We start from the raw sequence: 24,902 nt of genomic DNA, 5'->3' as shown, positions 1-24,902 counted from the left end.
TGGCTAGGACTTCAAGTACGATGTTGAATAAGAGTGGTGATAAAGGGCATCCTTGTCTGGTTCCCGTTCTCAAGGGAAATGCTTTCAGGTTCTCTCCATTTAGAGTGATATTGGCTGTTGGCTTTGCATAGATGCCCTTTATTATGTTGAGGAATTTTCCCTCAATTCCTATTTTGTTAAGAGTTTTGATCATAAATGGGCGTTGAACTTTGTCAAATGCCTTTTCTGCATCTGTTGATAAGATCATGTGGTTTTTATCTTTTGTTTTATTTATGTGATGGATTACATTAATGGTTTTTCTAATATTAAACCAGCCTTGCATACCTGGTATAAATCCCATTTGATCAGGGTGTATTATTTTTTTGATGTGTTGTTGGATTCTATTGGCTAGAATTTTGTTGAGAATTTTTGCATCTATGTTCATGAGGGATATAGGTCTATAATTTTCTTTTTTTGTAATGTCTTTACCTGGTTTTGGTATCAGGAAGATGGTAGCTTCATAGAATGAGTTGGGTAGTATTCCGTCTTTTTCTATGCTTTGAAATACCTTCAATAGTAATGGTGTTAAGTCTTCTCTGAAGGTTTGGTAGAACTCTGCAGTGAAGCCGTCTGGGCCAGGACTTTTTTTGTTGGGAGTTTTTTGATTACCGTTTCAATCTCTTTTTTTGTTATGGGTCTATTTAGTTGTTCTACTTCTGAATGTGTTAGTTTAGGTAGGTAGTATTTTTCCAAGAATTTATCCATCTCTTCTAGGTTTTCAAATTTGTTAGAGTACAATTTTATGTAGTAATCTGATATGATTCTCTTGATTTCATTTGGTTCTGTTGTGATGTGGTCCTTCTCGTTTCTTATTCGGGTTATTTGTTTCCTTTCCTGTTTTTCTTTAGTCAGTCTAGCCAATGGTTTATCAATTTTGTTAATTTTTTCAAAGAACCAGCTTTTGGCTTTGTTAATTCTTTCAATTGTTTTTCTGTTCTCTAATTCATTTAGTTCAGCTCTAATTTTTATTATTTGTTTTCTTCTGGTGCCTGATGGGTTCTTTTGTTGCTCACTTTCTATTTGTTCAAGTTGTAGGGACAGTTCTCTGATTTGGGCTCTTTCTTCTTTTTGTATGTGTGCATTTATTGATATAAATTGGCCTCTGAGCACTGCTTTTGCTGTGTCCCAGAGGTTTTGATAGGAAGTATTCTCATTGTCGTTGCTTTCTAAGAATTTCCTTATTCCCTCCTTGATGTCTTCTATAACCCAGTCTTTTTTCAGGAGGGTATTGTTCATTTTCCAAGTATTTGATTTCTTTTCCCTAGTTTTTCTGTTATTGATTTCTAGCTTCATTGCCTTGTGGTCTGAGAAGATGCTTTGTAGTATTTCGATGTTTTGGATTCTGGAAAGATTTGTTTTATGACCTAATATGTGGTCTATTCTAGAGAATGTTCCATGTGCACTAGAAAAAAAAGTATATTTTGCAGCAGTTGGGTTGAGAGTTCTGTATAAGTCAATGAGGTCAAGTTGGTTGATTGTTTTAAGTAGGTCTTCCGTGTCTCTATTGAGCTTCTTACTGGATGTCCTGTCCTTCTCCGAAAGTGGTGTGTTGAAGTCTCCTACTATAAATGTGGAGGTGTCTATCTCACTTTTCAATTCTGTTAAAATTTGATTTATGTATCTTGCAGCCCTGTCATTAGGTGCGTAAATATTTAATATGGTTATGTCTTCCTGATCAATTGTCCCTTTTATCATGATATAGTGTCCTGCTTTATCCTTTGTGGCAGATTTAAGTCTAAAGTCTATTTTGTCAGAAATTAATATTGCTACTCCTCTTCTTTTTTGCTTATTGTTTGCTTGATATATTTTTTTCCATCCTTTGAGTTTTAGTTTGTTTGTGTCTCTAAGACTAAGGCGTGTCTCTTGTAGGCAGCATATAGATGGATCGTGTTTCTTTATCCAGTCCGTGACTCTCTGTCTCTTTATTGGTGCATTTAGTCCATTTACATTCAGCGTAATTATAGATAAATAAGTTTTTAGTGCTGTCATTTTGATGCCTTTTCATGTGTGTTGCTGGCCATTTCATTTTTCCACATGCTTTTTTGTGCTGAGACGTTTTTCTTAGTAGCTTGTGAGATCCTCATTTTCATAATGTTTAACTTTGTGTTTATTGAGTCGTTACATTTTTCTTGGCTTTTTTCTTGAGTTATGGAATTGTTATTCCTTTTTGTGGTTACCTTTTTATTTACCCCTATTTTTCTAAGTAAAAACCTAACTTGTATCCTTCTATATCGCCTTGTATCACTCTCCATCTGGCAGTTCAATGCCTCCTATATTTAGTCCCTCTTTTTGATTATTGTGATCGTTTATCTATTGATTTCCATGATTCCCTGTTATGTGTATTATTTTGTTTATTTATTTATTTTTTAGAATTAGTCTTAATTTGTTTGTTTTTGTGCTTTCCCTATTTGAGTTGCGTTGATATCAGGACGTTCTGTTTTGTGACCTTGTATTGTGCTGGTACCTGATATTATTGGTCAGCAGGCCAAACAATCTCCTTAAGCATTTCTTGCAGTCTTGGTTTAGTTTTTGCAAATTCTCTAAACTTGTGTTTATCTGTAAATATCTTAATTTCTCCTTCATATTTCAGAGAGAGTTTTGCTGGATATGCGATCCTTGGTTGGCAGTTTTTCTCATTCAGTGCTCTGTATATGTCGTCCCATTCCCTTCTTGCTTGCATGGTTTCTGCTGAGTAGTCTGAACTTATTCTTATTGATTCTCCCTTGAAGGAAACCTTTCTTTTCTCCCTGGCTGGTTTTAAAATTTTCTGTTTGTCTTTGGTTTTGGCAAGTTTGATGGTAATATGTCTTGGTGTTTTTCTTTTTGGATCAATCTTAAATGGGGTTCGATGAGCATCTTGGATAGATATCCTTTCGTCTTTCATGATGTCAGGGAAGTTTTGTGTCAGGAGTTCTTCAACTATTTTCTCTGTGTTTTCTGTCCCCCCTCCCTGTTCTGGGACTCCAATCTTTCGCAAGTTATCCTTCTTGATAGAGTCCCACATGATTCTTAGGGTTTCTTCATTTTTTTTAATTCTTTTATCTGATTTTTTTTCAGCTATGTTGGTGTTGTTTCCCTGGTCCTCCAGAAGTCCCAGTCTACATTCTAATTGCTCGAGTCTACTCCTCTGACTTTCTATTGCGTTGTCAAATTCTGTAATTTTATTGTTAATCTTTTGGATTTCTACATGCTGTCTCTCTATGGATTCTTGCAACTTGTTAATTTTTCCACTATGTTCTTGAATAATTTTTTTGAGTTCTTCAACAGTTTTATCAGTGTGTTCCTTGGCTTTTTATGCATTTATCCTAATTTCATTTGTGATATCTTTAAGCATTCTGTAAATTAGTTTTTTATATTCTGTATTTGATAATTCTAGGATTGTATCTTCATTTGGGAAAGATTTTGATTCTTTTGTTTGGGGGGTTGGAGAAGCTGTCATGGTCTGTTTCTTTATGTGGTTTGATATGGACTGCTGTTTCCGAGCCATCACTGGGAAACTAGATTTTCCAGGTAGTCATCTAAAAAAAATGCAGTCAGATCCCTATCTGAATTCTCCCTCTGGCTCCGGGTATTCGGATGTTAATGGAGCCGCCTGGGGAGGGTGGGGGAGGGGTCAGAGAGCTAGGAGTGTAGCACCACAGACTATAGAGCTGAACACCGTGTTCACGCTCCGCCCCCGTCCGCCAAAATCCGGGCAGGATGGTCCCCGGCTATGACGCTACTTTCCTTGCTCGGAGACCAGTCACTTCCTTCCGGGGACTTCTGCCTCCGGTGCGCGGCATGGCTCGCGGGCACTGGGTGGGCGTTTCCCGCACGAACGGTTGGGCCCGCCCCCAGCGTCTATTCAGGCGAATGTAATTGGGCCCTGCGGTCACGCCCTGCCCGTGCGCGTGCCCAAATCCCAGCTGGACGACTTCCCGGCTGGGATGCTGCTTTCCCTGTTTCAGGACCAGTCACTTCCTCCCGGGGATTTCTCCTTCTGGTGCGCCACACCTCTGGCGTGAACTGGGTAGGCGTCACCCGCACGGCCAGGTGGGCCCGCCCCCTGGGTCAATTCAGGGGAATAAAAATGGACCCCGCGCTCACGCCCCGCCCGCGCGCACGCCCCGCCCGCACGCGCGCCCAAATCCCCGAGGAATGGCTCCCCATCTGGGAGTCTATAAATATATATATTTTTATTGCATAATGTAGTAGTCATTGGGTTGTTAAACAAAAAACTTTTCTGAGGTGTGTGTTTCACATTACAGATTCTTTTTTACTCTTTCAATAACGTGAAAAGCAATTGATGCCAGGATGTATTTTATGTGTAGTAGTGGGTGTCAGATTTTCTCTGCCTTTAACAGTATTCAACACATATAACAATATATAATTTTGATATGTACACATTTTAATACTTTAATGAGTAGGATGCTTACCTATGACAGAGCCTAAAGTGGCTTCAATATAAGCATACAGCATGGTGAATAATTCAGATGTGGTCTTGCCTTCATAGAAAGCATAGTCCTGCCATGGTGGCTGGGCTTCCCTCCTACTCCTCCCTGAATTGGGGATCCACACCCTGTCATATACTAGTCTGACTATTGTTATCCAATTTTTTATTGCTAATAAAATTTATACTTCAGCCCACTCTATCAGTACTATTCGACTAGACTGCCTACAGTTCAGCACCATTATCTTCTAGGCATTGAGATAGATTTTTTTTTTTTAATTTGGTAGAGCTTCACAGCTCCCATTTGTTTGTTAATTTAACATGCATTAATAGTACCTACTGAGTCAAGCACTGAGTTAGAAACAGAGGAGGCAATGGTGACCAAAACTTGTTCTAGACCTTAGAAAGCTCACTATTCAGTAAGGATGACAAATATATTGATGAATAACTAACACAGAGTAGTTTAGTAATGGAGATTATATCATTATTATATCATATATTACATTACTGTATATTATAGATGCAGGAAGAATAACTTATGGAACCTGTAGAAACTACTCTGAGGAAGATGAGTTACTGAATACAAATTGCTAAATCTTTGTCTTACGGCCTAAGTAAGACTTATTAGGTAGAAAAGAGAAAGACAGTCATGGCAGTACAAGAGTAGAGGAGTTTATAAGGGAAAAGAGGAATGAAAATGCTGACTAGAAGAAAAAATAATAGTTGTTTTGCTGAAAAATTCAAGGAGGATGAAAGACAAATAATGAGTTAAAGGTAATGTCTCTTTACTAGCTTAGTTAAACAGCAAACATTTTCTTGGTCATCCACATGTGCCAGGCAGAACAACCCCATTCAAAGCAATTTCCCTAGTATAACACATTCTGTCCTTATTCAACTGGATTCTCAAAAATCTAGTCTCTTCCTCTAGCCCCTTAGCTTTTTGTACTTAGTTGTGTTTCCCCTGTTTTTTAGACACACCCTCCACCGACTTCCATGCACATTTTGACTTATCTTAGTAATCTTCCTAGATATCATACAGGGTTATGGAGAATCATGAGCTAGTTTTTGTTTTCACTGATAGCATTTGGTTTAGTCAAACCTTCTTTTCTAAATGCTGTTTAGGTGCCAATCTTTTGTGATATTGTCAGAAAGTTGGAAATAAGCAATGCAATTGTTGTTATCCTCCATGCCCTTAAAGGTATTGCAATGTTTGAGTATGAAAAAGAGACCAAGAAGCAGTGCAAACATGATTATCAGGGCTCAGTTTATTTCTACCTTGACACATTATCAGAGATGATCTATAAACCAGAAATTCCTGCACTGATGATAGAGCTAATTATATTCCCCTAAACAGAACGAAATATTTCAGAATCAACATACTAAAATTACTACACTACACAAATCAGTATACTGCCATACAGAAAAAAAAATGCTATTTACTAAGATCTCCATTTTTAAGGCAAATATTAGACTTAAGTCCGTAAGGTAATATGATTTATGATAAATTAACAGCAAGAATAGGTAGATGTCAGGGTAATTCTATAAGTAATGTCATGGAATCACCTTCCTGAGCATTGGTTCATTAAAGCATTCCCTCTCCCCAAAAAGCAGTTTTTCTTGAAGATTGTCAGCTGTGTGATTGAATGACATGTAAAATCTCTTGGTATTTTATGGGTATGTGTTCCTTGGCATTCAATAATGAAACTGCTCTTCTGTGTTTGTCGAAGAAGAGCATTCAATTTTCATGGAAATGTCAGAAAGATTATGTTGTTTTCTTCTATTTATTTTTATTGTTTTGGTCTGGCATGTATTTGAAAGCCTGTCGATAGCGTCCTTTGCAGTTGCTTCAAGAGTCATAAAACAATTGGTACAGTTTGAAAATACTGATCTATTGCTGATATCTTCACTGTGTTTCTAACTATTTTATCCAATATCATACCCTTTAGTGCTCATGTTTAATATCAACATGTTTAATATTAACAGATATTGACCTTTAGGATTTAATATTTATTTAAAATTATATGTATGTTACCTCATGGGAGATTATCATTACGGGCAGGAAGAAACAAAAGGGAATAAATAGAGCATTTAAAGGAAAAATAAAAGAGAGAAGGAATGAGCATACAACCTATTGAGCTTCGGCTAGAATAAAAAGAGACTCATCAATTATTTATGCTTTCATACATATATTCAGCAATAAATGTTTGTGAACCTACCAGATGGTAGAGTATAGAGGAAGATACTGATGAATAAATAGTATGAAAAGTATTAGCAAAATTTATAAATAGGAGGCTGTGAAAATATATAGAAGAGTCATGTAACACAGCTTATTGGGTTAGGGATGAATTCCTCAAGGACATGGTGCCTTGAAATGTGTTAACCAGAGAAATATTGGTAAAAGAGTATCACAGAAATTGTTACTTGTGCCCATTCTTGATTCCCTCCTTTGCATTTAATAATGGACTCCCTAATACTACATCATCTTTATCAGGCACATGGGCACCCAGATAAAACACTACGAATCCCAGCAAAAGGGTTAGTCACATGAGCAAGCTATCATCGATGCAATATGAATAAAAGTGATGTATACACCTTCTATGTTACTTCTTAAAGGGGTGAGATGTGCACGTGATTGTGAACCAGCTTTGAATATAAGGTCAAGCACAACACCCCTTGCAATGTCAAAACAACAAGATAGAAGGAACTCAAGAAGAAGCAAATTATAGAGTGCTGTGGGAAAATATAGAAGGGGTGCATAACTCAGTCTTGTTGGGTTAGGAATGGCTTCTTTCTGTGAAAAGTCTGCCTACCTTTGGACTGTTATGTGAAAGAGGAAAAAAAAAATCTGTCTTTTTCAAGCTACTTTGCTTTTTGTTGTTTTCAGTCCAGCTTCTTAGCTCGTACTCAAAATAATAGAAAAAGGGATAAAGAACTTGTGAATAAAGCAAGGGATGAAAAACAAGATACATTAGTCAACCGATGACATCTCCATTTTACTGTCATGCTTTTCTATAAATATTTAAGATTTGGGAACCACAAGGTCTCAGAAACAACAATGAAGTTCAGCTGTTGCAGCACAAAAACAAGCATAGAAAATATGTAAACAAAATCATTGTGTTCCAATAAAACTTTATTGCACCTCAACATAAAGAAAACAAAAACTCTCACAGCTGAACCAATAAGCATCATGATAAACGGAGAAAAGACTGAAGTTGTCAAGAATTTCATTTCACTTGGATCCACAATCAACTCCCATGAAAGCAGAAATTAAGAAATTGAATGACAAATATTGCATGGGGCAAATCTGCAGCAAAAGACCTTTTTCACATGTTGAAAGCAAAGTGTCACTTTGAGGATTAACATGCGCCTGACCCAAGCCATGATATTCTCAATTGCCTCATACACATGTGAAATCTAGAGGATGAATAAGGAAGACCAAAAAAGAATTGATGCCTTTGAATTGCGGTGTTGGCGAAGAATATTGAATATATCATGGACTGCAAGAAGAACAAACAAACTGTCATGGAAGAAGTACATCCAGAATGCTCCTTAAAAGTGAAGATGGCATGACTTCGTTTCACATACTTTGGACTGGTTATCAGGATGTACCAGTTGCTCAAGAAGGACATCGTGATCGGTAAAGTAGAGTCAGTGAAAAAGAGGAAGACCCTCAATGAGATGGTTTGACACAGTGGCTGCAATAATGGGCTCAAACATAGCAATCATTATGAGGATGGTGTAGGACAGGGCAATGTTTCATAGGGTCGCTGTGATGGCAAGGACTTGATGGCAACGAACAACAACAATATAAACAGACGGTGGACTGAATTTGATCATGAGCTTGAGATCTGCCTCCCGATCTAGACATATATTTATACACATTCAAAAATTACAGGAAATATTTGAAACTGCAAAATATTCCTTGGACTGTGGGTGCAACTACTGCAAAAATAGTACATGGATTTGTAAATATTCCCAGATACATACATTGAAAGATAAAGAGATGTGAAGAAATGAATGTGTGGCACTACTGGAAAGTGGTGTTTCAGTATGCAAGGATTGATTGCACTACATTATCTGAGAGTATAGGTTTGATTGTTGTTAGGTGCCGTTGAGCTGGTTCTGACTCACAGTGACCCTATGCACAACAGAACAAAACACTGCCCAGTCCTGGGCTATCCTTACAATCGTTGTTATGCTTGAGCTCATTGTTGCAGCCACTGTGTCAATCCACCTCGTTGAGGGTCTTCCTCTTTTCCACTGACCCTTTACTCTGCCAAGCATGATGTCCTTCTCCAGGGACTGATCCCTCCTGACAACATGTCCAAGGTATGCGAGATGCAGTCTCGCCATTCTTGTCTCTAAGGAGCATTCTGGCTGTACTTCTTCTAAGACAGATTTCTTAGTTCCTTTGGCAGTCCATTGTGTATTCAATATTCTTAGCCAACACCACAATGAAAAGGAATCAATTCTTCTTCGCTCTTCCTTATTCATTGTCCAGCTTTCACATGCATATGATGTGATTGAAAATACCATGGCTTGGGTCAGGTGCACCTTAGTCTCCAAGGTGACAACTTTGCTCTTCAACACTTTAAAGAGGTCCTTTGCACCAGATTTACCCAATGCAATGTGTCTTTTGATTTCTTGACTGCTGCTTCCATGGCTGTTGATTGTGGATACAAGTAAAATAAAACCCTTGACAACTTCAATCTTTTCACCATTTATCATGATGTTGCTCATTGGTCCAGTTGTGAGGAGTTTTGTTTTCTTTATGTTGAGGTGCAATCCATGCTTAAGGCTGTGGTCTCAATCTTCATTAGTAAGTGCTTCAAATCTTCTTTCAGCAAGCAAGGTTGTGTCATCTGCATAACACAGGTTGTTAATGAGTCTTCCTCCAATCCCGATGCCCCATTCTTTTTCATATAATCCAGCTTCTTGGATTATTTGCTCAGCATACAGATTGAACAGGTATGGTGAAAGAATACAACCCTGACACACACCTTTCTTGACTTTAAACCAGTCAATACCCCCTTGCTCTGTCTGAACAACTGCCTCTTGATCTATGTAAAGCTTCCTCATGAGCACAATTAAGTCTTCTGGAATTCCCATTCTTCTCAATGTTATCCATAAGTTGTTATGATCCACAGAGTTGAATGCCTTTGCACAGTCAATGAAACACAGGTAAACATCCTTCTGACATTCTCTGCTTTCAACCAGGATCCATCTGACATTGGCAATGATATTCCTGGTTCCACATTCTTTTCTGAAACCGGCCTGAATTCCTGGCAGTTCCCTGTTGATATACTGCTGCAGCCATTTTTGAATGATCTTCAGCAAAATTTTGCTTGCATGTGATATTTAATGATATTGTTCTATAATTTTCACATTCAGTTGGATCACCTTTCTTGGGAATGGGCATAAATATGGATCTATTCCAGTCACTTGGCCAGGAAGCTGTCTTCCATATTTCTTGGTGTACACGAGTGAGCACCTCCAGCGCTGCATCTGTTTGTTGAAACATCTCAATTGATATTCCATCAATTCCTGGAGCCATGTTTTTTGCCAATGCCTTCAGAGCAGCTTGGACTTCTTCCTTCAATACCATCGGTTGCCAATCTTATGCCACCTTTTCAAATGGTTGAACATCGACTAATTCTTTTTGGTGTAATGACTCTGTGTATTCCTTCCATCTTCTTTTGATGCTTCCTGCATCGTTTAATATTGTCCCCACAGAATCCTTCACTATTGCAACTCGAGGCTTGAATTTTTTCTTCAGTTCTTTCAGCATGAGAAACGCTGAGCATGTTCTTCCCTTCTGGTTTTCTATCTCCAGCTCTTTGCACACATCATTATAATACTTTACTTTGTCTTCTCGAGATGCCCTTTGAAATCTTCTGTTCGGTTCTTTTTCTTCATCAATTCTTCCTTTTGGTTTAGCTGCTCGATGTTCAAGAGCAAGTTTGAGTCTCCTCTGACATCCGTCTTGGTCTTTTCTTTCTTTCCTGTCTTTTCAATGACCTTTTGCTTTCTTCATGGATGATGTCCTTGATCTCATTTCACAACTCGTCCGGTCTTCGGTCACTAGTGTACATTATGTCAAATCTATTCTTCAGATGGTCTCTAAAAATTCAGGTGGGGTATACTTAAGGTCATATTTTGGCTCTCATGGACTTGCTCTGATTTTCTTCAGTTTCAGCTTGAACTTGCATGTGAGCAATTGATGGTCTGTTCCACAGTCTGGCCCTGGCCTTGTGCTGACTGATGATATAGAGCTTTTCCATCGTCCCTTTCCACAGATGTAGTCAATTTGATTTCTGTGTGTTCCATCTGGCATGGTCTATGTGTATAGTCACATTTATGTTGGTGAAAGAAGGTATTTGCAATGAAGAAGTCATTGGTCTTGCAAAATTCTATCATTCGATCTCCAGCGTTGTTTCTGTCACCAAGGCCATATTTTCCAACTACTGACCCTTCTTCTTTGTTTCCAACTTTTGCATTCCAATCACCAGTAATTATCAATGCATCTTGATTGCATGTTTGATCAATTTCAGACTGCAGAAGCTGATAAAACCTTCTATTTCTTCATCTTTGGCCCTAGTGGTTAGTGTGTAAATTTGAATAACAATCATATTAACTGGTCTTCCTTATAGGCATATGGACATTATCCTATCACTGACAGCGTTGTACTTCAGGATAGATCTTGAAACGTTCTTTTTGACGATGAATGCAACACCATTCCTTTTCAAGTTGTCATTCCCAGCATAGTAGGCTATATGATTGTCTGATTCAAAATGGCCAGTACCAGTCCATTTCAGCTCACTAATGCCTAGGATATTGATGTTTATGCATTCCATTTCATTTTTGACTATTTTCAGTTTTGCTAGATTCATACTTTGTACATTCCAGGTTCTGATTATTAATGGATATTTGCAGCTGTTTCTTCTCATTTTGAGTCATGCCACATCAGCTGATGAAGGTCCTGAAAGCATTACTCCATCTACATCATTAAGGTCAACTCTACTTTGAGGAGGCAACTCTTCCCCATTCATCTTTTGAGTGCCTTCCAACCCGGGGGGCTCACCTTCCAGCACTATATCAGACAGTGTTCTGCTGCTATTCATAAGGTTTTCAGTGGCTAATGTTTTTCAGAAGTAAACTGCTGAGTCCTTCCTCCTAGTCTGTCTCAGTCTGGAAGGTCAGCTGAAACCTGTCTTCCTTGGGTGACCCTGCTGGTATCTGAATACTGGTGGCATAGCTTCCAGCATCACAGCAACACACAAGCCCCCACAGTACGACAAACTGGCAGACATGTGGGCGTAAGTTTGATTAGTAAACTTTTTCGTCTTATATCTTACCTAAGTATCCTTGCTGCTCAAATCCTCCTTGCACACTGGGGTGGTGTCTATTTTTTTTTACTTTGACGGGGATACACACATAATCATTTATGGCATTCAAAAACAGACCCCTTTAGCTTCTAGGACAAGAGATAAGGTGTATTATTTCCTGAGGTTTAAACATTGTTTATCTCAAGAATAGGTGTTTAGAATTATATGTCATGCTGTGCCATTGCTAGTCATCATGTTCCAAATGAGAGAGGCATGGATGTCTTCTTTAATAAATTCCTTTTTGTGTGCCTGTGATATGTAGAGATCTCTAAAATGATGGGGCTCCGAGCAGAGCATTGCTAGTGGTAGAATATAAAGGTAGTACTAATAGAAATAGTGTAGGAAGTCTTCACTTTGGACAAGTTATCAGGAAAGACCAATTGCTGGAAAAGAACATCATGGTTGGTAAAGTTGAGGAACAAGAAAAACAAGGAAAATCCTCAACGAGTTGGATAGACACAGTAGCCACAACAACGGACTCAGGCATGCCAATGACCATGAAGATGGTACAGGCTCAGGCAACATTTCTATCTGTTATACGTAAGGTCTTCATGCGTGAGAGCTGACTCTACGGCAAGTAACAGGGAGAAATACAATAATCTTATAAAAATATAAATAAGGCGACTGTCCTCGGTTGCTTAACATCTTCTGATATATTTCCATTGCATTTAAAATGAAATCCATATGGCTTGCCATGGCCTCCAAAGCTCTCCATGTGGTAGAATTTGCTTGCTGTTCCAAATTCATCTGTCATCGTTCTCATCTAGCTCACCATGTATCAGCCTGCTGGCCTCCAGGGAAACAAAAATCTCAGCTTTCTAAGCAGCAATTTTTCTGTCCTATTCATTTCTATATTCCATGACATAAAACAATTTCCAGTAGATAGCAGGTGATCAATAAGTATTTTAAAACAAGTGAATGAAATGATTTCATATAGACAAAGGGTGGAAAATTTCCATGCTGATGAAACTGGTTCAACACATTCCTAACGGTATGAAATGCATGTTTTGTTTTAAGGAATGACTAGCAAGACTAAAGGTGTAATGAGATTTAAAAGAAGGAGGGTAAGTTATATATACTGAGAAAGCTAGTGATGACTTCATGGAAATGATGGGAGAACCTATGACATTTACGTAGTGATTTTGGCTTAGAATGGCATAATGCTTTGCAGTTTCCAAGTACTTTCACGAACGCAATCTCATTATACTGGTCCCTGTTTTTCTAGCTTAATGGAGGCCAGGGATGCATGAAAGCTTAATTAGAGACAGAAGGAAAACACTTTTTTCTTCCAATGATCCATATGTGTATGGTGAGAGAAGAAAAAAAATTTTTTTTTTTAAAGTATCATCCTGGAACTTGCAATTTTATTCATTTCTGACAATGGAAAATCGTTATAGCTGCCAACTCAACAGCCTTCCCAAGTAAGTAGTTGAGTAAGGAGCCAAATGTCTTGTCTGTGAAAAAAATAATATATCCGCAGTTGGGTATCTGAATGCCACCTCCAGATTAGAAGGGAATGAACAGGTGTTCATTTGATCTACCACTTTAGAATGTAATCTCTCTTATTGTTCTCCTGGGACTCATTACCTTTGGTTTGAAAGAGCCTCTGAGCACCAGGGCTCATGCCCGTTTCGCAATTAAGTACATACCAGCACACTTAAATGAGAATTAAAAACAATTACTCAGTCCACGTAGATAACTAAAATTCCTTTTCCTTGGTAGTATATGTTCAATATTTCTAAACTGGCCAGGAGATTGCTTCAAAAAGAACCAGGTGCAGTTTGCAAAATGCCTTTACTACCCTCAGGACAAACTAAAGGCAAAGAAAATGAGAATTTCATTAGTCATGTGGGAAAACATCTAACGCTATGCCAGGAAACATATTTACCTAGCATATACTACGTGTGTGAGTTTAATGCGTCCATGTCATTTAACAAAATATTTAATTAAATTGACCTTACCAATTTGGCCCCCCACCATAATACATTTTTATCTAATCTTCTGGAGACAAAGTGAATAGTACTGGTATTTGTTAATAATGATTTTGTTGCCTACAATATTCTATGGAGCCCTGGTGGTAAAACGGTTAAAAGCTCAGGCTGCCAACCAAAAGGTCAGCAGTTTGAATCCACCAGCTGCTCCTTGGAAGCCCTATGGGGCAGTTCTACTCTGTCCTAGAAGGTCGCTATGAGTCAGAATTGACTCAGTGGCACAGAACAAAAATACGATATTCTACAATTTTTCTGGTACTTTGAAACCTTCTTCAGTCCTCACTCTGTCATCCACTGCAATTTTAACCTTATCTTTTATGAACAAATGAGCCTTGGTAGCTCAATGGCTCAGCACTTGGTTGCTAACAAAAAGGTCGATGATTTGAACCCACCAGCCACTCCATGGAAGAAAAGACCTGGCGAACTGCTCACTTAAAGATTACAGCCTTGGAAACCCTATGGGGCATTTCTTCTCTGTCCTAAAGGGCCATTATAAGTTGGAATGGACTTGATGCGCACAACAACAAAACAACAACACAGTTCTAATTGAAACTTTCTTTCTGGAATTCCTCGTGGTCATCTCAGAATATTTACTTCAAATCCTGTGATCTTAGTGCTGGAAAGGCCTACAATGACCACGTTTAGAAATTAAGTTGCAGACTTACTCATCCCCGCATCCTCATAAAGTTGTTCTTTTTCATACCAATGGAACATAGACTTCCCTTTCTGTAAATCACAGTGCTTTCTGCTGGCATCACACATTATGATGCTTTATGACTTATGATCAGCATGTGGACACCCTCTAACACCCCTTCCATACACAAAACTGTAAGGTAATGAATGGTGTTTGTAAGTTTCGTATTTGCCTTCTTGCTTTTTACATAGTTTACATCCAAATAATATTGGGTGTAAAAAAATAACTCTAATAATAAATAGCCACCATTGTTTTTTATATTTACTTCTACGTTCTGAGAAATAAGGGGTACATCAGTCTTAGTATACTATAGCACTCCTGCATTTAGTGATTTAACTAAACCTTTTGAAAACTTGCTGTTATTTCAGGCATTTATCTGAGTTTTTTTGCCTTCGTTAATTTAATTAATCTTTAGAACTTTCTTTTGATGTACGCTACTTATTATAATCCCTATTTTACATATGAAAAAAGATAAAGTAACTTGCTTATGATTTCATACCTTTTAAAGGGTCAGTACAGGAGAAATAACAAATCATTCATAAATATTTTAATGGACAAATGAAGTTTGGAAAACTACAAAAGAAGCTATAGATTCTTAATTTACAAATGTTGTTGTTGTGTGCTATCCATATCAATTCCAACTCATGGTGACCCTGTAGCAATCCTAAGGGACAAGGTAGGACGGCCCCATAGAGTTTCCTAGGCTGCAATCTTTACAGGAACAGGTCACCAGGTCTTTTCTCTCGTGGAGTCCTGAAATTGCTGGTGGGTTGGAACCAATGACCTTTTGGTTAACAGTCCAGCATTTAACCATTGCACCACCAGGGTACTCTTTCTCTCTTCTCTGTCTCACCCTCCATCTATCTACCTAATCATCTATCATCTATCTATCTACCTACCTCTCTCTATCATCTGTCTAGCTAGCTATATACCTACCTATATATCCATCCCCACATTTTTTTTTAGGATATATATGTACGTGTGTGTATACACACACACACATATAAATACTGTGAATTGTGGAGACCTTCAAAATCATTGAATTGCTTATGATGGTAATTTACTTTCTGTAGAATATTGATATTTTCTGTTCTATCTCCAGGGAAGGATTTCAGCTTCAGTTCATACTAAACTTACGTTAATATAAACAACATATCCATGAATAAATTAAAGATCATTTTGCTCTCAGCATAAGAATCAAACTATCCCAGAGAGACACTGGGTTGTTAGCTTTTGACCCTCGATCATAACTTTTTCTTTGTGAATTTTTCCTGGGAAGTTTTTAAAAAGTCTTTCTAGTTCCCTCACATTGTGAGGATTTGTCAAGCCTGTTTTTTCTTGGCTCTTCAAATGTGTCAAGAGCTAGTTCAATTCCAAGATGTGCAGAACAAAAAGAAGAAACTATAAATTTGTACTGAAGCTATAAAATATTATATAGAAGCCCTTGTTTCTGCACAGTGTAATAATCAACAAACTCCTTCCCATAGCAGAGACAAATAATGTGTTTTTCTTTGCAAAACTCTTGGCATTATCAGATCTATTCTGACACGAGAGGTATAGAATCTAGAGCTCAGAGAAAGAGCCCAATGGAATATCTCGAGGTCAAATTTGGGATGCCAATGTCTTTCCCAACCATATTTCATCAGTTTGTGTCATTTTTCACTACCTATCAATTTAAGTGATTTATTGTTACATAATTATGTTTGAGAATTTTAAAATGACACATCACTTCCCCTGCAGAGCACACTTCATTTCTCCCAACTTAGATGCAACAAAATAGAAGAAATAGGGAAAATATCATGAAATAATATTTACTTAAATGGTCTCACGTGTATCGTGCCCTGCTAAACACTATAAAATATCCCTTGGAGCTGCCGCTGTACGCATAGGCAATTACGTTAGATCTTGGTAAGGACGTTTGTTTGGAAGTGTTGGGAAGCTGTGTAGGAAGCTATGGAGAAGAAGAGAAGGAAGTTCTGTTTTTTTGTTTTGCTTTGCTCCCAGACTGCTTCAGGTCTTTAGAAGTGGCTCTGCTAATCAGCATGGATGAATTCAGAAACCAGTACTGTCAACGGGAAAATCATCAACCTTAAAAACAAGCATGAGCTCCCCAAATGCTCTTCCCTGTGTCTCACCTTCTGCTATCGTGGGAGAGAACCAGCTCCACTCAGAGCTGCAATAATCAGCAACTTTCCTTTGTGGAGCAGATGGTGTTGATAGGGCTTGTTCACAATGGATGGGTATGGTTTCCAATTAAAACTGTAGTTCTTTCTATCTGCAGTACACTTTTTAACTGTGACGTCTCTATCTTGTTGCAGGCATGAAATTGAACTGCAATTATATCCTTTTGTGCTCATTGAATGTAGAAGTGTTCCAGGTATGAAACACCATGCCTTACAGAAAATGGATGTCAGCTATAGACTAGTGACACTTTTTACCCATCACATTTAATGGTGCAGCTTTCCCGCGTATGTGATTTTTTTAAGCTGAGATTTAGTAATTTAAATACAAACTTTAATACAATTTATTTTTTGCTTTTATTTTTTTTACAGTTTATCAAAATATAATTGACACTCAACAAGCTACACATGTTTCAAATAAACAATTTGATAAGTTATGACATATGCACACACCTGAGATACCATCCCCATAATGACAAAAATAAACATGTCCATAACCCCAAAAGGTTTCCTCATGTTCCTTTATAGCCCCTTCTCATTGCCCCTCCCCACCCAGTCACCTATTCCTGATAACCGGTGATCAATTCTTTGCCGCTGTAGATTAGTTTGAATTTTCAAAAAATATATATAAATGAGACTGTCCAGTATGTATATGTTATTCTTGCTTCTTTCACTCAGCATAATTATTTCAAGATGCATGTTGAATTCATGATGTATATTGTTGTTGTTGTTAGGTGCCGTCCAGTCGGTTCCGACTCATAGTGACCCTGTGCACAATAGAACGAAACACTGCCAGGTCCTTTGTCATCCTTATAATGCTTGAGCTCATTGTTGCAGCCTCAGAGGAAGACTCGTTGAGGGTCTTCCTCTTTTCCGGGGATGCTATGCTTTGCCAAGCACGATGTTCTTCTCTGGGAACTGATCCCCCCTGACAACATGTCCAAAGTATGTAAGAGCAGTCTCGCCATCCCTGCTTCCAAGGAGCATTCTGGTTGTACTTCTGTACACGTGTCTGTCAGTTTGCCGTACTGTGAGGGCTTGCATGTTGCTGTGATGCTATGCCACAGGTATTCAGAAACCAGCATGGTCACCCATGGAGGAGAGGTTTGAGCTGAGCTTCCAGACTAAGACTAGGAAGAAGGACATGGCAGTCTACTTCTGAAACTCATTAGCCGGTGAAAACCTTATGAACAGCAACGGAACATTGTAACGTATATTAGTAGCTTAAAAAAAAAACAAACCCCATTGCCATCAAGTCTATTCCAAACAATCCCAACCAAAATCATATTAGGTTTTTTTTTTTTTCTTTTTTAAATGAGCATTGGGATTTAAACATTTGTACAGAAACCTAAAAAGGACGTGAGGAGTCCAGTTCCAGGTCAAAATCCTATGCATGATCTTTTAAGCCCAACCATAAGTAAAAGCAGGGCTTTGCCTGGCAGGCCTCATGGGAGAAGCTGCCTTCCCCACACCATATGTGGTGGACAGCCATTGCAGTGTAGTTTTCTAGAGGGACTGCAGCCAAGGACTTAGGCCCCCATGGGCTAGCCATGTTCACATGCGTATCTGCACTCCTAGCCCAGGTGACGCCAATAGGAGGCCTCCTTATTGGGGGCCTTGGCTGAGGCGCTTTTCTTCACTCTAACTCAGTACCTTTCCACTTCTAGCCTTCCTCGTCTCCTCACCCCCTAGCCCATGGGTTCAGACAGAGGCCAGACACTTATATTTGGGGCTCCTCAATAGTGAGACAATTCTGCCATCCGTACTTCACTCACCTGACCCTTGCCCATTGCCGTTCCAGGAAAAAACAGAACACTGAGGAGCTGTCACCATTTTTTTTTTTTTTTTTTTACCTCTTGTTGTCCCTGCCAATAAGTGAATAAAAGCTTGATTGTCATTTTCACTTTGGCTTGTTGTCCTATCTTAACATCTAATTGCTTGACAAACCTACAGCAGCCAAAAAATTTTTGAAAAAAAGAAGAACATAATTGGAGAACTAACAAAACCTGATTTCAAGTCTTATTATAAGGCCATGTAATAAAGGGAGTGTGATATTGATGTCAAGATAGGCAAATGCTCAATGACATAGACAGAAAGTGTAGATATAGGCTTACATAAATAAGGACAGCTGGTTTTTTTTTTTATAAAGGCACAAAGACAATTCAGTGAAGAATGAATTAACTCTTTACCAAATGATGCTGAACAATTGAATATCCACATGCAAGAAAATGAACTTGGATCCAATCCTTAAACTGTATGCAAAAATTATCACAAGTGAATCATACACCTAAATTCAAACTTAGAACTCTAAAACTTCATGAAGTGAACATAGGGGAAAATATTGTGGCCTTGAGCTAGGCCAGTGGTTCCCAGCTAGGGGCCATTTTGTTCTTTAGGAGACATTTGAAAATATCTGGAGACATTTTTGTTTGCCACAAGTGGAGAGTGGATGCTACAGGCATTAAGTAGCAGAGGCCAGTTATGCTGCTAAACACCCTATGAGGCACAGGACACCTCCTGTGACAAAGAATTATATGGATCAAAAGTCAATAGCAATACTAGAGAAGCCCTGGGTTAGGCAAAGTTTTTCTTAGATATACTACCAAAAGCTCTACCCATTTAAATAAATGATAAAATGGATTTCACCAAAATTAAGAACTTTTGCTCTTCGAAAGACAGAAAGAGAATGAAAACATTGACCCAGACTGGGAGAAATAATTTCCAAGGCATATATCTTTTTTATAAGCTGCTAAAATACATTCAACATGAATCTTGAAATAATTATGCTGAATGAAAGAAGCAAGAATAAAACATATACATACTCCACACTCTCATATATTTTTTTTGAAAAGGCAAACTAATCTGTAGTGGCAAAGAATTGGTCACTGTTTATGGGCAGGGGCAGTGAGAAGGGACTATAAAAGGACATGAGGAAACCTTCTGGGGTTATGGACATGTTTATTTTTGTGACTATGCAGATGTTATCTCAGATGTGTACGTATGTCATAACTTACCAAATTGTTTATTTGAAATATGTGTAGTTTGTTGTGTGTCAATTATACTTTGATAAACTGTAAAAACTAAAAGAAAAAATAAATTGTATTAAAATTTGTACTTAAATTACTAAATCTCAGTTAGCTTTAAAAAATCACACATGTGGAAAAGCTGCACTATTAAATGTAATCGGTAAAAAGTGTCACTAATCTATAGCCGACATCCATTTTCTGTAAGGCATGGCATTTCATACCTAGAACACTTCTGTATTCAATGAACACAGTTCCATGCCTGCAACAAAACACAGTTGGAATTTATAATAAGGTCTTTGTAGATTCTTTCAGACTTTCTGCATAGGTGATCGTGTCATCTGCAAATAAGACAGTTTTACTTCTTCTTTTTCAATCTGCATGCCTTTTAATTCTTTTTCTTGCCTAATTGCACTGGTTAGAATCTCCGAATAGAACTGACGAGAACGGACATTTTCGCCTTGTGTTAGATTCTAGGGTGAAAATACTCAGTTTTTCAAAGCTTTATATGATTTCATTATAGATTTATTATGGATAACCTTCATCAGATTGAGGAATTTCCCTTTTATTACCAAACCAAAATGAAACCAGTTGCTGTCGAGCAGACTCCAACCCATGGAGACCTCCTGTATTTCAGAGTCGAACAGTGTTTCTCAGGATTTTCAAGGCTGTGAACTTTTGGAAGCAGACTGTCAGGTCTTTCTTCTGAGGCGCCTACCAGTGGGTTCGAACTACCAAACTTTCAGAAGCTTGGTGCTTAATGATTTGTGCCTTCCAGGAACGCCTTTCTTTTACTATAAACTTGCTAAAATATTTTTATCAGGAATGGATGTTTGGTTATGTTAAATATTTTTATTGTATCGAATGAGATAGGCAAATAGTTTTTTAATTTTTATTTTGCTAAGAGGATTTATTACACTAATTGATTTTTCAGTGGTACAACAACCTGAAATTTCTGGAATAAACTAAAATTGCTCCTGTTATATTTTTATATATTTTACATTCAATATTTTAAAATCTTGGCTGGAATTTTTACATCTATGTTCAGTAGAATTATTGGTATGCAGTTTTCTTCCCGTGTAATGTATTATCTGGTTTCTGCATCAAGGTAATGAGGTCTCATTAATTAGGTAAGAGGCAGTTGTTTTCAGGTTTTTGGAAGAGATCTTGTAGAATTGGTTTTATTTCTTCCATTGAATCTACCTGGGCCAAAATTTTTCTTTATGAGAAGGTTTTGAATAAAAATTCAATTTATTTATTTATTTATACAGGTATAGGACTTTTTAAGTTACCCCTTTCTCTTTGACTGAGTTTTGGTATTCTGGTCTTTCAAGAAATTTGCGAATTTTGTTTAAGTTGTCTAATTTGTTGGTGCAGTGGTTAAAGCTCTTGACTGCTGAGTGAAAGGTTGGTGGTTTGAACCCACCAGCTGCTCTGCAGGAGGAGTATGTGGCAGCCCGTTCCATAAAGATTTACATCCTTGGAAACTGTATGAGGCAGTTCTCTTCTGCCCTGTAGGGGCGCTATGAGTTGAAATCAACTCAATAGCAACAGGTTTTTTTAAGTTTATTGTCATAAATTTAGTAACAAGTTCCCCTTATTATCTTTATTGTTGTTAGATACTGGCAAGCCAGTTCCGAGTCATAGCAACCCTTTGTGCAACAGAATGAAACCCTGACCAGTCCTGCGCCATCCTCACAATTTTTGTTATATACAAGTCCATTGTTACAGCCACTGTGTCAGTCCATCTCACTGAGGGTCTTCCTCTTTTACACTGACACCCTACTTTATCAAGCATAATGTCCTTCTCCAGGGACTGGTTCCTCTTCGTAACATGTCCAAAGGACAAGCGACAAAGTCTCACTATCCTTGCTTCTAAGGAGCATTCTGGCGTACTTCTTCCAAGACAGATTTGTTTGTTCTTATGGCACATAACTCTGCATAAAGGGTTGAAAAGGTAAATGCATAAATGAACTTTAATATAAATAATTTTCAACTGACTTTACTTTCATTGACAGTACAGCTGTCATCCTTGGAACTTGTGCAGGACTGAAAAAATTCCATTCCAACATGGCAACAGAAGCCTTGTCACATGATTTCTGGCCGTTATTTCCATTAGTTACACATTTTTTTCCCAAATGGTTTTCTAATGGCCCGTATAAGATATACAGAAGAGAGACTCTATAATAGTTATTGAGAGATATTTATCTAAACTTACACCAACATTTTAAAATTTAACAGTTACTAAGGAATTGAAATTTTTATAAGGCTGATCTGGACCTAAGAGAGCTCAAAAACATTTGAGAATGTATGTATATAGTCTAAGTAACAGCCTCCAACAATCATTTATCTTTCCCTCTGAGGTGATGCAGAATGGCTCAGGAGAGAGGTCTTTCCCTAAGAAAGCAGAAAAAATATTGTAGCCATTGAGGATGTATTTTGTTCTTCTTTAAAAACAAGAAAAGCTAAACAGAAAAAAATGCACATGTTTCTTGATACAGGGTCAAACACATACATAAAATGGAGTTAAACATAAATCTGCCCCAAAATAGATTATTACAAAGAAAACATTCATGTAACCACCACCAAGGTGAAGAAATAGAACTTTGCCAGTACACCCAGAAGCTTCCCGATTGCTCATCCCAATTGCTACGCACTGTTGTGAATAAAAGGAACTGCTATCCTGAGTTTCATGGTAGTAACTTCATTGCTTGATTTCCCCCAGGTTTTTAGTCTTGCTACATAAGTATGTATACCCTCACAGTAGTTTAGTATTGTCTACTTTTTTTTATCTTTGTACAAATGGAATCAATCATTTTTTACTGACTTCCTCCACTCAAGATTATGTAGCAATCAACCACATTGCTCGATGTATCAGCAGTTCATTTATTTCTCGTATGTATGCATTCTTCTACTACTGATTTTAGCATAATTTGTTTGGTTGGGCATTTGGTTTGTGTCTCATGTTTTGTTATTACGGACAATGCTGTCAGGAACATTTTTGTGCATGTCTCTGAGCAGATGTGCGTGCATTTCTGTTAGACATGTACAGAAAGTGAAATTGATGGGTCTTAGCCAATTCATATTTTAAGGAGATAATGCCAAATAGATTTCAAAAGTGGATATACACATGTATGAGAGTTCTCATTTATCCAATTCTGGCTAACATTGTCTGTCTTTTGCATTTAGACATCCTGAGGAGCCCTCTTGGTACAGTGGTTAAATGCTTGGTGGCTAACCAAAAAGGTCAGAGGTTCAAACCCACCAGTTGCTCCTTGGGGGAAAGTTGTGGCAGTCAGCTTCTGTAAAGATTTACAGCCTTGGAAACCCTATAAGGCAGTTATACTTTGTCATATAGGGTCACTATGAGTCAAAATTGACTCCATTTTGGGGGGGCAGGTTGAGTATATAGCGATATCTCTTTGTAGATTAGATTTGCAACTACCCAATGCCTAATGAGTGTAACTTTTTATGTTTATTGATCATTTTGATAGTCTCTTTTGTGAAGTACCTGTTCCTGTTTCAGCTAATTTTTCTGTTAGATTATTGTGAGGCTGCTGAGTTGAGCTTTTAGGAGTTAGAGTACCTGATTAAGAAAATGAACCAAAATGAAAGTAACTGTCAAGTCTTTAATCACTGTCTTAGTCATCTAGCGCTGCTATAACAAATACCACAAGTGGATGGCTTTAACAAAGAGAAATTTATTCTCTCACGGTCTAACAGATTGCAAGTCCAAATTCAGGGTGTTAGCTCCAGGGGAAGGCTTTCTCTTTGCCAGCTCTGGAGGAATGTCTTTGTCCTAATCTTCCCCTGGTCAAGTAGCTGCTCAGGCGCAGGGATCCTGGGTCCAAAGGATGCGCTCTGTTCCCAGTGCTGCTTTCTTGGTGGTATGAGGTCCCCCACTCTCTGTTTGCTTCCCTTTCCTTTTATCTCTTAAGAGATAAAAGGTGGTGTAGGCCGCACCCCAGGGAAACTCCCTCCACATTGAATCAGGGACCTGAGTAAGGGTGGCATTACAATCCTACCCTAGTCCTCTTAACACAAAACTAAAATCACAAAGTGGAGGGTAACCACACAATACTGGGAATCATGGCCTAACCAAATTGACACATATTTTTGGGGGGGACACAATTCAATCCATGACAATCACTTACTGAGATATATAATCCAGAAAAATCAAATCAAACCTGCTGCCATCGAGCCAATTCCAACTCACCACAACCCTATAGGACAGAGTAGAACTGCCCCATAGGGTTTGCAAGGAGCGCGTGGTGGACTCAAACTGCTGCCTTTTTGGTTCATAGCCCTAGCTCTTAACCACTGTGCCACCAGGGTTTCCAAGATATATAAGTAAGAGGTTAAACCTAGAGAAGAAGGTGCTGACTCCCTTCAGTTCCATATTTCCCCAAGAACAGTGCCTGGGTGATGGCAGAGGCACCCAAGGAAGGCCTCTGCTGAAGATCCTGAAAAAGAGGCCTCCATATAGAGACACTTGGTCTGCACATGCAGAGATGCAAAACACCATGGCTGGTAGGGGTCGTTGAGGCCTTGACTGCAACTCCTCTCAGAGATTGCAATTCGCAGGCTGTGTACCAAGTCTGGCTGGGGAGAGAAGCTTTGCTCTGAGGTCTGCCAGGTAAAGCCTTTGTAATTACCTATGGTCAGGCCTGAAAACTCCTACAGAGGTAACCTATCCTTTCACTCTATTAATGTTGTCTTGTAATAAAGATGATTTGTTAATTTTTATTTTGTTCAGATTTTCATTTTTTCTGCCACTGGTCAGTTCTTTTTGTGTCCTGTTTAATACGTATTTACATAAGTATTCCTATATTACTTTCTAAAAATTTGTTGTTATGCTATAATACCCTAGGAATGGAAGTTTCTACATGTTGTTATTTAGAAATTAATATTATTTCATTTTAATATTTGGATATCTAATTATGATAAGATTGTATATTGAAAATACCAACCATTTCCCACTATTTTGCTTAACCAGTTTTCTGATTATTTACATGTGGGTATAAGTTTGCTGTCTTTATTCCTTTCCATTTATGTATCATATTCAATCTTTGTACCATACCACAATCCCTCAATCATAATTGTTTGTCTTTTTAAAAAATATTTAAATCCTCATCTTCTACTTCAAGAATCTCTTGTCATT

Source organism: Elephas maximus, chromosome 4 (assembly GCF_024166365.1).
Source record: "Elephas maximus indicus isolate mEleMax1 chromosome 4, mEleMax1 primary haplotype, whole genome shotgun sequence".
Classification (NCBI taxonomy): Eukaryota; Metazoa; Chordata; class Mammalia; order Proboscidea; family Elephantidae; genus Elephas; species Elephas maximus.
This window is presented reverse-complemented; position numbering follows the sequence as displayed.